The sequence below is a fragment of the Barbatula barbatula genome (assembly GCF_947034865.1).
Source record: "Barbatula barbatula genome assembly, chromosome: 4".
NCBI lineage: Eukaryota > Metazoa > Chordata > Actinopteri > Cypriniformes > Nemacheilidae > Barbatula > Barbatula barbatula.
The window spans coordinates 27,620,904-27,632,102 of record NC_136768.1 but is presented as its reverse complement, the minus strand read 5'-3'; positions in this window follow the sequence as shown (position 1 = coordinate 27,632,102).

The window sequence follows — 11,199 nt, the reverse complement described above, 5'->3', positions numbered from 1 at the left end:
TGATACAAACACTGCTGTGTGTGGATATGGTTCTTTGTCTCGCATGTTATGTGTGTTTTGTGTGTGTTGGACTTACGCTGTAGCCTCTATGTCATAGGCAATACGCTGGTTTACATTTACATTTATGCATTTGGCAGAAGCTTTTATCCAAAGTGACTTACATTGCATTATCCTTTACATTTGTTTCTAAGTGTGTGAAATCCCCAGGGATCAAACCCATGACTGTGGCGTTGTTAACTCTTGCTCTTACCACTGAGCTACTGGAATGTTGGGTGTGTGTGTATCTGTGTTCTCGGTTGAGTGTGTGGCTGTGTTTTGTGTGTGATTGTGTGTGTTTTTGTGTCATGTGTGAATGAGAGTGTATCTATTCACTATGCACTTTATAGTTTTGATGTTTCTATAAAAGCAATGTATTTCTTATAGATAACAATGAACACTGTGAAAAGCACTATATAAATAAAAGTGGAGTTGAGTCAAATTCGGTCAACAAATCTTTTTTTTACACTGTACTGTATGTTTGTACATGTTTACTGTTCATCAAAAGGTAGTTTAACTATCACAAATCCCATTTGGTATAAACCATTAATTATCAAAGACAATATCAGAAGAAGTTTCCCTATCGTGGAATAATAATTAGATTTTATCAGTTATAAGTCGATTCCTTAAGATGATGTTAAAAACAAATATATTGAAAATAACCATTTGTATTACAGTTTTGTTGTGCAACCTTCGATAAATGAAACCAAATACTGTATTACATCTAAATATATATACACTAACCTGAGAAGAGCAGGAGATCCATTGCTGATGCCTTTACAATGAAACCGTACAAATTAAAAACTGAATCAAACTAATTTGAATAAAGGAAATCAAATTGCAAGTGTATGAATAAATATAATCTTTAAATGATAACAAAAAAACATCCTGTTTACCTGTAGCAACAATCAAGACTGAAGACGGTATGGTTTACACTTTATCAAATCTGGGTTTCATTTTCTTCAGAACAGCCTTTATGCAAAACTTGTGTCTATTTGCAGATTCGGTTACTTATTTCCATTTAGATGTTCAGATTTTAACAGCAAATTTTAAAAGCCTCTCAGGTGATATAAAATGCTTCACAGGATTTACTGCTTTTATAAAACGGTAATATAATTCATAAAATAAAGGATAAAAGATATCTAGGCTATGTAATGCGGTCAGCCTTATTAATCAGGGTGTTTTACAACGCCTAAGAACTCGGCTCAACCAATCAGAATCAAGCACCAGAATGAAAGAAATCACAATCTTTTCACTTGAAATAAATATATTGTGAATTTTCTTGAAGCCAATTGCTTCAGGTTTATAGCTTCAGTGTCATCGTCTCCAGCTTTCGATTAAGTTGATGTAAAAGCCTGCAGGGACTGTTCAGGGCAACCGTTAGTGCGTAGTGTTTAGTTTAAATAATGAAATATACCCAAGACATTGATATATTTCAGAATCTTTGAGATTTTTTGTTTTAGTCCGAAACCTCATGTCACCTCAGACTTTGTATAGTGCAGATGGGGACAATGATTCAGGTATACAAATTTGACCTTTTATGCAAGTTAAATTCCCAAGCAAAGCTAATATTGAGTCTAACCTACGAACCCACACAACACACATTACAAGTAGGGACATGAGCAGAATGTTTTACTACAAGCAAATATGCAGGATTTACTAATGCAAATTGAATATGAGTCCATGCAGTTGTCTCTATTAATTTAAATAACGTGATGAGTGTTTGCTTTAGTTGAGAGAGAGAGAGAGAGAGAGAGAGAGAGAGAGAGACTAAAATATAAGGAAATACTAAAATAATAAAAATAGGAAAGAAATTACAAGAATCACATAAAAGTGAACACCAGGTCGGCTGCAAACAAAGAACACAAAACACCATTATAGCACCAAATATCTTCAAAAGTATCTAGATCGTCCATAAAACAACTATGTCAACTACTTTGTGTTCAACTTTCATCTTCCTGCTTTTGCTTTAGCCTGGCCGAAAACAAAATTCAATAATTGACACCAAACACTAATTTTTCTTACATCTTTAAAACCAAGAATGAACGTTTCACCACAAGTTGCAAAAATCTTACTTATTAATGAAAACAACAGTTCCAACCTGGCACAGTTAGCAAAAGCATGAAAGATTGTTTCTCTCTCATTGCAAAAAAGGCATTCAACACCAATCTCTGGGTTCAAGATTGAAATGAAAGAATTGACAGCAATGTCCCCGTGAAGGATCCTCCACTGCAAGTCACCTGTTCTTTTAACCAATGGTGGTTTATACAATGCCCTCCATTCAGGTTTTATCTCTACATCTAGTTTGAAAAACTCACGCCATGGGGTGTCAATCTTCCCATCTAGCATAAAACAGATCACACAATACTTATAGAGTGTTTTTTCCATACAAGATAAAAACTCTTCGTGCAAGTATTCAACAGTACCCAAAAATATTCCAAAGAAGCCTTGTACCTTCACAGAGAGGAACAAGCAAGGAAAAGACTCTGTGGAATTGGGCTTACTGCGGCCGTCACGAAAACTGGACAGCAAAGACCATTCTGTTGACTTAAGGGTGTTTTTCCATTTTAATAATAGCTGTGCAGCAAGACGAGAAGATCTCAAAGCTAGATCTAATTTTTAAAATCATATCCTGTTGATTCTAGTAACTGTCCCAATGTGACGACTTTACTGTCATCTAGTGTCCTGCTAAGTCCTGGGAAAAATCCATCTGTGCTCCATGAATTAAAGGTTCTTCCAACAGCCAATAAAGGGATTGTGGGTCCTCTGCTTGTTTAAAAACAAAAAGACACCAAACCTTAAAATGTTTCTTATAAAACACAGGCAAGCCAGAAGTGTTCAGTTTCATAGATGTTTTATCAAGCCCCAGATTCTTAAGCTTGTTTAAGGTCAAATATGCAACAGCACACCATTTAAAATCCACTGAACCAACTAGCAGTCTTTGGATGCCCTGCAACCGAAAAGTTACTATTCTGCTTTGTCGGTGTTTTAAGCCTTGTCCACCCTCCTCTTTGGGTAAAAATACTACATTCTGTGGCACCCAGTGCAGCTTATCCCAAAAGAAAATTACTAAAATAGCCTGGATTTTAACTAACAGTTGAAAGGGAGGATCAACACATGCAAATTTGTGCCATAAAGAGGAAGCTATTAAATTAGTAATGATTAAAATGCGCCCTCTGTACGACATCTTTGGAGATAGATATTTCCATTTTTCCAGATACCCTTTCATTTTCTCAATTACTCCATCACAATTTTTTTGCAATGTTGAATCATCACTCATGAAAACTCCTAAATATTTAAAACCTGATGCTCCCCACACCAAGCCCTCAGGAAGTTTTGGTTTCCCCCCAACCATGTACCCAACAATAAGGCTTCACTTTTCCTCCAATTTATACTGGCAGAAGATAAGCCCCAAAGGTTGAAAGTAGTTTTGACAAAACTGTATGTCCCTTTGTCTACTAATCATAACTATCACATCATCAGCATAAGCTGACAATATGAGGTTATCTTTACAATTTAGCAGACTTATACCATGCAATTTTACCCTTAAAATTGCTAAAGAATAAAGCATGCCAGATAATGCACACCCCTGTCTAATACCTCTATACATTTTAAACGGAGCACATAAACCACCATTGAATTTAAGAAGACTCTCAACGTCACTATAAAGTACTTTAATAAAGTCAATAAAATTCTGGCAAAAACCAAAAGATTCTAAAACTCTCCAAAGGTAACAATGTTCCACACGATCAAAGGCTTCTTCAACTGGGAGACGGTCGATTCCTGTTGCCTTTCCAGACTCCATTCCTTGAAGTGCTTCATACAGCTCTCCTGTGCTCAAGTCACCTGCGATTCCAGCTTTTGCTTTCTCTGAAACCTGGGGTAGGTCATCAAAAAACTCACTTTCACTCCCGCTCCGGGTTCGTTTTTGTACAGGTTTTTGTAAAAAATGACCGCTCTCCTTCGGATTTCCACAGGGTCTGTCAATAGTTTACCAGATTCAGAGCGCAAGGCATGAATAGTGCGACTCTGACCATTCTTCTTTTTCAAACTGAAAAAGAACCTGGAAGGAGCATCCATCTGGTTTATCCTCTGGAACCGTGATCTGACCAGAGCCCCCTGTGTTCTAAAACCCAGCAAATCAGCCAACTGTGTCTTTTTGTTAACCAAAGAGGTAAAATAACTCTGGGAAAAAGTCGACTCAGCCAATTTTTTAAGTTTTAGAATATCGGTCTCCAAGCTTCTCATAACTAAAGTAGCCTCTTTAGTGACATTTTGAGAATACTGTATACAAAACTGCTTTATTTGGACTCCACCATTGACGTAAGGAATTAAAAGATTATTATGTGGTTTTGAACTCACCCCAAATCAACTTAAACATATCATTAAAATGTTTGATCTCTTTCATCTTCTCCTTGCTGTATCCCACCTTCTTAAGGATCTTCTTCCGCCATGTCACTGGTGTGTTGCTGTCATTACTTATAGTTTTAATATTCTCCCAGCGGCCAAAGGCTGGACCTTGAGTTATGGACAGACCACCGGGCAGAAAGCTCACAACACCAGGGGGAACAGAATAGACGCGACCATCAGGTTTCTTAGGATCTACGCATGTGTAGTACTCCACTCCCCACTCTGAGACCGGCTTCAGGAAACAGCAGTCAGCTCTAAGACCCCAGTAATACAGACCCTCACTGTATTTGGGATGCAGCTTGTGTTCTGATTTATACAGGTTGTGACTCAGATCTACTGTCAACGTGAAAGTTCCCTTTGCTTTGAAGAAGACAAGGAAAATGGTACTGACTGAGAGGTATTAATCTGCACCCTGAAAGTCAGGATGAAGGGTTTTAACTTCAGCTTCAGCATCGGTTGACAGGTCTGAGACTCTGCGGTATGTTTTACCCTTAATGATGTAAAATCGTGCAGCCAGATCAGCAAGATAATGGTCTCCATTTAGGCAGGAGGGATGCAGCTTGAATATAGTGAGGTCTGAACCTTTCTGTAAATCAGTTGTCCTCATATAACAGCCCAGATCAGAGCGGATTATATACGTGTCATCGGCCACTCCACAGATATCAACACCTTTAATTTTGTTCTTGGGGATAATGTCCTTCATTGTGCCTCTTAACCTGCAACACAGAAGAACACAGACATTCAGTGACCAGCTCTGATGAGATGCTGATGTTCTACACAGTAAACTGTCCAGTGTTAAATCAACACTACTCAGAGTACATACGGTCCCACTCTACAGAGTGTTAAAGTAACACTGATGTAGTGTTGAAGATAATGAGGCAATTAAGTGATTAATTAAGAGATCATTAAACATTAAAGACAAACACCTGCTGTTAACTATAATGGTGACATCATATTTTGACCAATGACACTTCAACATACAAACCTTTGACAGAAAAAAACATTGGTTAGTAAGTTAAACTGTTAATCATGTTTGTTGTTTACTCAGATCTTGAGAAATGTAATGTCTTGTTTTATCTTCAGTTGATGTCATCTAATGTTTGATTGGATGTCAGTTGTAGTTCTTGTGTTTCTTGTTTCTTCAGTGATTCTGCTTGTTAACAGCAGGTGTTTGTCTTTAATGCTCAATCATCTCTTAATTAATCACTTAATTGCCTCATTATCTTCAACACTACATCAGTGTTACTTTAACACTCACAGTACAAGAGTAAGATCACAGTTTGAGCACACTGTGCACAGTTTGCTGTGAGGTTACATTTTGACTTCATCGTGAGTATTCTGAAAGCTCATCATGACATCACTGTGACATCGTCGAGCTCGCAGCATTCTCAAGGACTCCTCTCACCCCGCTCATAGACTGTTTACTCTCCTGCCTTCTGGTAGGCGCTTCCGGTGCCTCCGGACAAGAACCAGCAGACTAAGAAACAGCTTTTTTTCCAAGAGCTGTTTCATTATTGAACTCTGCCCCCCACTGATTCCAATACCTCTCTTACCTTTAACTTCATTGCTGCTATAACATTGTTAACATTGCACTACAGGGCTGCATGCATGACTGAACTGTACCCACCAGTACTTCATGTCTATACTGGTCACTTGCACACCAGAAATATTTAACTGAATGCTCATTTGCACTAATGGACCACTTTCATAACTGCACTAACTTATCTACTGCACTTTAACTCTATTAACTGCATCTACTCATCTACTGCACTGTAACTCTATTAACTGCATCTACTCATCTACTGCACTGTAACTCTATTAACTGCATCTACTGATCTACTGCACTGTAACTCTATCAACTGCATCTACTCATCTGCTGCACTGTAACTCTGGGGTCAGTTGTGGCTTGGTGGTTAGATCGTTGGGCTTGTGATCAGAAGGTTGCCTGTTCTAATCTCAGTGCCAGCAGGTCATGACTGAAGTGCCCTTGAGCAAGGTACTTACCCCTGATTGCTCTGCAGTAATGTGCCACTGTAAGAAAACTACTTGTAAGTCGCTTTGGATAAAAGCGTCTGCCAAATGAATAAATGTAAATGTAAATGATCTACTGCACTGTAACTCTATTAACTGCATCTACTCATCTATTGCCCTGTGACTCTATTAACTGCATCTACTCATCTATTGCACTGTGACTCTATTAACTGCATCTACTCTTCTATTGCACTGTAACCTTATTAACTGCATCTACTCATCTACTGCACTGTAACTCTATTAACTGCATCTACTCATCTACTGCACTGTAACTCTATTAACTGCATCTACTGATCTACTGCACTGTAACTCTATTAACTGCATCTACTCATCTATTGCACTGTGACTCTATTAACTGCATCTACTCTTCTATTGCACTGTGACTCTATTAACTGCATCTACTCATCTATTGCACTGTAACTCTATTAACTGCATCTACTGATCTACTGCACTGTAACTCTATTAACTGCATCTACTCATCTATTGCACTGTGACTCTATTAACTGCATCTACTCTTCTATTGCACTGTAACTCTATTAACTGCATCTACTCATCTATTGCACTGTGACTCTATTAACTGCATCTACTCTTCTATTGCACTGTAACTCTATTAACTGCATCTACTCATCTACTGCACTGTAACTCTATTAACTGCATCTACTGATCTATTGCACTGTAACTCTATTAACTGCATCTACTCATCTATTGCACTGTGACTCTATTAACTGCATCTACTCTTCTATTGCACTGCAACTCTATTAACTGCATCTACTCATCTATTGCACTGTGACTCTATTAACTGCATCTACTCTTCTATTGCACTGTAACCTTATTAACTGCATCTACTCATCTACTGCACTGTAACTCTATTAACTGCATCTACTCATCTATTGCACTGTAACTCTATTAACTGCATCTACTGATCTACTGCACTGTAACTCTATTAACTGCATCTGCTCATCTACTGCACTGTAACCGTATTAACTGCATCTACTCATCTATTGCACTGTAACTCTATTAACTGCATCTACTCATCTATTGCACTGTGACTCTATTAACTGCATCTACTCATCTACTGCACTGTAACCTTATTAACTGCATCTACTCATCTATTGCACTGTAACTCTATTAACTGCATCTACTCTTCTATTGCACTGTAACTCTATTAACTGCATCTACTCATCTATTGCACTGTGACTCTATTAACTGCATCTACTCTTCTATTGCACTGTAACCTTATTAACTGCATCTACTCATCTACTGCACTGTAACTCTATTAACTGCATCTACTCATCTACTGCACTGTAACTCTATTAACTGCATCTACTCATCTATTGCACTGTAACTCTATTAACTGCATCTACTGATCTACTGCACTGTAACCTTATTGACTGCATTAACTCATCTTCTGGACTGCAACCTATTATTAACTCGTATACTGCACCGCAACTTTAATAACCGCATTAACTCATCCACTGGATTGTTACTTCAACAACTGCATTAACTCACCTATTGCATTGCAACTTTAATAGCTAATGTCAATAATCTATGCACACTTAAATCACTTGCACTATTGTTTAGTCTAAATTATTATCTGCTCATATCCACCTGTACATTAATGTTCATAGTATATAGTCATCTGTATATATTGTTCATAGTACATACCTACTGTCATATTTCCATAGAACATACCTACTGTAAAATATATTCATAATCCATGCCCACTGTTTAATATTTTCTCAATATTGTATGAAAGCAAACCTTTTGTAAATCCAGTTTATGCTCACTGAAAAACGCCACAACATTTTCAAACAGCACTTCACCCAGGGCCGCTGCTAGCCATTTTGGTGCCCTAAGCATAATTCCATTATGATGCTCCCCCCCCCCCCTTAAAGGTGCAAACTTTTCTTCAGTAAACAGAATAGTAAAACAAAAAATATCAATGTTTAACAGTAAAATCTCAATTCAGATTGCAAGCTGCACCGAAATTAAAGTTACTCGCCCCGCTCGACAAGGGCTTCGAACCGACGTCGGTCCGATCGGGAGACGAGCGCTCTAAGGAGGAGGCTAAAGCGTCTCTGTTGATTGATAATGAGGTTTACACACTACATAGGTCTTCACTAGCTGGCCTCTGTCAAACTGCGTCAGGCGCACGCGCGATCAACCGGCACTGCCGTGGTGTGGATGGGGTGATATGGGATTGTTCGGCCGTTTTTTTTTAACATATACATGGCTAAAATATGCCTTAATATTTTTCAAATTCATCAGGCTATTTTTGGTGCCCCCTTGGCACTTGGTGCCCTACGCACAGTGCGTGATCCGCGTGGTGGGAGCGGCGGCGCTGACTTCACCTGTCGCATGAGTCCCAGAAGCTCCTCATGAAAACGAACTCCATCGTAAAATCTCACATAAACACACATCTGGGCCACATCAGTTGTATCTCTCGATTCGTCAATAGCAATGGACATCTGCACAATTTTTAGGATGTTTTGCTGGTAGATCCACTCGACAGAGAGCTGAGGTGTCTGACAGTGGTATTTTTTAATAGATGAGGAAACGTGATCTTTAATTTTTTGGTCAACAATCATTTCGTCAACAACCGCCAGCATGCAGTCTTTAATAATCTGTGAAGAGCCTCTTTTTTCTCTGTGAACTTTGGGGTTTGGCTTGGACAACGCCATGTTATGTGCATATATCATAGGCAGTGTGAGAACATCGAATCAGCAAGAATGAGTGTTTGTCACCATGGAGACAACCTGCTCCGCTCTAGAATCTTTGCCTGTACTCTTGTCTGTGCGCCGCAGCAGATTCCTAGATTTTAGATGTAGAATTTTTTAGATGATTTTTTAAATACTTGTTTTAATCTTCCGCAGGCCAGAATAAATTTCAATCAGGCCAAATTTACCCCCGGGCTGCTATTTGAATAGGCCTGCTCTACGCCAAAAGGGCTTTCAAAGGATAGCGTGGGGGGAACTAAAGAATCTGACACATTCTAAACACACTTATCAAAGGTGATAATTAACTAAAGTCAACAGCTTAACCGAAGCAAACTTTAGGGGTGTGACGTAAACTCGTGGCGTGAGATCCACTGTGAGAACACAATATCCTCACGCAATTTACATTCTGATCAGTCAACACGTGAGGTCATGCGATGATCACAGTGATGTCACACCATTCTCATTCATATGAGCTAAATGTACATTTATTTGATTTAGTCACCATTATGGTGATGAGTGTTTGCTTAAAGTCAAGTCAAGTCACCTTTATTGATATACTGTAGCTCTTTTTACAATTTTCATTGTTTCAAAGCAGCTGTACAAGAAAACATATTGACTATAAGCAAAACATAAAAGGTTTTGCAAGTCAAAACACAGGTCAAATATCAGACACACTATAAATTCCTATATTTAATTATTGTGTTAATTAAATAAGACAATACAATTCTATCAGCCCCCCCGGCCAGACAAACAGTGTAAAACAGTATGCAAACGGTGGCGAGGAACCCAAAACTCCATTGGAGGAGAAAAAAACCTCAGAGGGAAACCAGGCCTAACCAGGGGATTCCAGTTCCCCTCTGACAAAAACTGCAGCCTCTGCACAAGCTCAACAGTGCTGCACAACAAGGCAAAATAAAAAGAAATTGATTTAAGATTGCGCCCTGCTCGCTCTTGTAACCTTGGACTGTGTCCTGCTCGCTCTTGTATTGGAACAATGAGACAAGACTGGCTGAGAGTAGAGTACTGTTCTGCACTCTTTGATGCAACAAATGCATCAGTTGTTATTGGAAGTGTTCCTGGTTCCGGTTGATCTAACTAGTGCAGCCTAGATCTTTGAAATATATATATTATGATAGTGTAGTGTATGCAAGATTAAAAAGATGCGTCTTTAGTCTAGATTTAAACTGACAGAGTGTGTCTGCCTCCCGGACAGTGCAGGGAAGACTGTTCCAAAGTTTAGGCGCTAGATAGGAAAAGGATCTGCCGCCTGATCTTGATTTTGAGATTCTAGGTATTACCAACTGACCGGACACATGAGAGCGTAGTGCACGTGAAAGACTAAGTTAACTCAAGTAGTGAGGAGCTAAACCATGCAGGGCTTTAGTATAAAATGCATATGAATCTATATCTATACAATAAAAACTGCAAATGTGTCATATTGTTTGCCAGCTATGATAAATGCCACCATATGCGCGTGACCTGTTAGACACAGAGAAGTGGACTTACAGAAATAAACATTTAAAGAACAAAAGGAAGAAAACTTGTGGATGAGTGTGTGCTTCACTGTTTACTGTAAGAGCTTTTCACAACACAACATGAGAAAACATTAAATTAGTCTAAAATCAGTTTGTATTTCATATAAGAGCACTGCAGATGTTTTACATCATCTTAGGAAATGCTCTGAGTTTAGTTAAATGCATTGCAAACACAAAACTCTGCAGGTTCACTTTAGTTTGACGTGGATATTATTCTAAATCAGTAGTTGTGTTGTGTAGGCTACATTGACATTAGGACTAGATTATGCTTGTCTCTTCTGTGTTTGTCTTTTCTTTAGTCTCTGTGTGTATATTGCAAAGATATATGCTCATGATAATAATATAGCAAAAATATTTGATAAAATATTATATAAAATATAAACACTTGTGCACGGCTAAAGAAATGCACACACAAAACAAGACTGTTCTTCCTGCTTGCAAGACTTAAGAATGAAAATCACAAAATTGAT